Below are 2,942 nucleotides of genomic sequence, written 5' to 3' on the forward strand. Positions count from 1 at the left end.
AGCTACTCCATGTAACAGACTCTGAAATTATCCAATATACTCACTAATTAAATAGTATTTTCTCTGTTATACTTTTACTATGTCTCAAACACTATAAGCAACATATAGGCAACCTTCTAACTACATTATGTCATTCTGTCTTTATAGACTGCACATTTTCTCTCTGTCCCCTACAACATCTATCACAACATCTTATGTATATTATTAGGTGCTCAATAGATGATCATTAAAATAGTGAATGAATCAGTGGATGAATGGATGGGTGGATGGCTGGCTGGCTGGGTGGAAGGATAGATTTTGAAAGTGATGTTTTCAATTCTCCTTTTCTTATTGTAATTTCAGTACCTCATAAATGCTGAGTCTAAAGCATTGTGAGATATTATAAAATGAGACGCTGTAAAACAAGAGGAGTCAGCTGGAAAGAGAATTAAATTTTTTTGTTTTCTGAAGACAGTGCATAATTTATTAAAGTTAATGCAAAGCTGCAGTTTATGGCATGTTGATGGGGATTTCCAAGGGTGAAAGGCTGATATGGGAGTTTTCACCATCTCAGATAACTGTAAGGGAAGGAAGAAAATGTTGGTTTAGAGTGTTATTTTAAATTTCTATTAAAAACTTCACTTAAGCGCTACTTTTCCCCCTTTTTATTTTATGTCTCATGAGCTATCATGTGCTAGGTTTTTCAAACACTTAATTTTGCATAAACCTTATATAAACACCAGATTAATGTCATTTTATAAAAAAACAACAAATCTTCAGTGCCAGTGACCCCTTTGCAAAAGTAGTCAAAAGAATGTGTTCTGTGGGGAGAGGGGATTACATATTAGATAATTTTATTGCATATAAACATAAGCCCATAGAATTCATTAGTGCTCCGCAGAATGTCAAAGGCAGAAGGCTGTTTGACTCTATCCAAACGTTTCGTTTTTCCAGTTAGGAACTGAAGCCAGAGAGGAAAATTGACTTTTTTCCTAAGGTCACACAGCTAGTTAACAACAGGTTTAGGACGAGAACTGTGGCCTTGGTCTCCTGACCTCTGCCAGAATGTTCTTCCAGCTGTGATACCCTGGAGTTCTGACTTGAAAGGCACTATTGGGTTGCATTTATTTTAGTCTTAGCTTGCTGTTACTGCTGTATTCTTTTGGAAAGTACGAAGAAAAAAAGTATGAAGTGTTCAAATTTGTTTTAAAAAGTCCCTGTTGGACAAGAATCTTATAATGCAATCTATTCAAGCCCAAGGTAAATTCCACTAGAATGGGGCATTTGAAGAATAATTGTCCTTTGTTCATTAAGTCTTAGGTTTTCTGGGAAAAAGAATTGTTCAAGGCCTTTTCCAATTCCTGAAGCAAAGGGAGTCAGCTTATCTTTGTACCCAGGCTTTTCTCATTTATGAAATAAGCACTTGCACCTCTCTAGGATCTTGTAAGCACTAGAATTGCTATTTACTGATGATATCTTCATGACATATGGCCAACTCAGTTAATTACACTGAATGCGAAGTGACATATTTTGGGTGGCTGAATTGTTTTGTGGGTTTCAAAAATGTTAATAGGTCCCATACACTGAAATAGCTAGTAAAACCAAGTGTTTGTTATGCTGGAGACTTAAACACTCAGGACCAAAACTTAAGTTATACAAAAAGTTAGCAGAAAGGGATGAAAACCATCGGAGATACTGACGTTTAAAATTTCTTTAAGTAACAAATTTTGATTATCAATTTGTGATGAAAGTGAACAGTCCTGCTACATTTGCTTCCTACTTTTTTCCTACCCTTGCTTTGGGTTTTCCTTTTCTCTTCTGCTTCCCATCATTTGAAAACATAAAACTTTTGGATGGGCAGGGGAACATGATGATCAGTCAAAAATGACACCAAATTTCTGGACCCGGTTACTGGAAAAAATGGCAACTGTTCAGAAATAAGGAAGTGAAGAGGGGGAACTAAATGTGTGTGTGTGTGTGTGTGTGTGTGTGTGTGTGTGTTCATAGTTCATGGAGAAAGAAAGAGGAGAGAAAGGATGAATTAATTCTTGTACTAGTTGAATGTGGGCAAATAAATCATCTCTGAGAAGCTGCTGGGTGGTAAGACAAATCTAGTTAAGTAAGGTTTGACTCTTTGTTAGGTCCATAACACACGCAACAAAAAAGCGTATTTTAGACCAAAATCACTTATTCCTTGCTCACAAAAGCACAGCAAACTTACAGTTTCAGGATAGAGGGGTAATCTGTAATGATGATGTTATTTTTGTACAAATTAGGATCTATTTTTCTTGTGATCCTGTTTAACGCCAGAGAGAATATTGTTCTTTTCACCAGGAAAGGTGTCCTCTGAAGGTATGGTGAGTTAGAGGCAGTTTCTCTTTGTTCCATTCCTGATAGGATCAGATCACAATTACTTCCCATGAGACTACAACAATCAGATAATAATAGACTGATAGGTTTTCAAAAAAAAAAAAAATCCCTTTTATTTTCTTTCATGAATGTAGTGCTTTATTACTGAAATAGAAAGTGAAAAAAAATAAAATTTCCTAGGGAAAATTTCCCCTATTCTATAATATTCTATTAAAACCCAATTGAGGTCATAATTTTTTCCCTTCCACATATACTACAATGAAGTTAAATTTGGGATTGAAAATAACCTCTTATTTCTCGTTAGTCAACCCACCAATGATTACATGCTTCTCAGTAACAAAAACCTCACGTGGGGGCAGATCTGAACAGATAATCATCTCACTTTTTGAAATGTTTGAGTAGCAGTTTTCTTTTGTTTGATTGAGTCAAAGTATAAGTGGAAAACAGTAAAAAATTTACACAACCGTAGGAAATGCCTATTCCAAACTTCACTTTTTCTTCAAATCATCCAGCTATTTTGTAACAAAGTGGTTTTTCCTTCACCAACATTATCTGTATAATTACCTTGAATTCTTTCACTTCACTTCATAATA

This window comes from Panthera uncia, chromosome C2 (genome assembly GCF_023721935.1).
Source record: "Panthera uncia isolate 11264 chromosome C2, Puncia_PCG_1.0, whole genome shotgun sequence".
NCBI classification, from domain to species: Eukaryota; Metazoa; Chordata; class Mammalia; order Carnivora; family Felidae; genus Panthera; species Panthera uncia.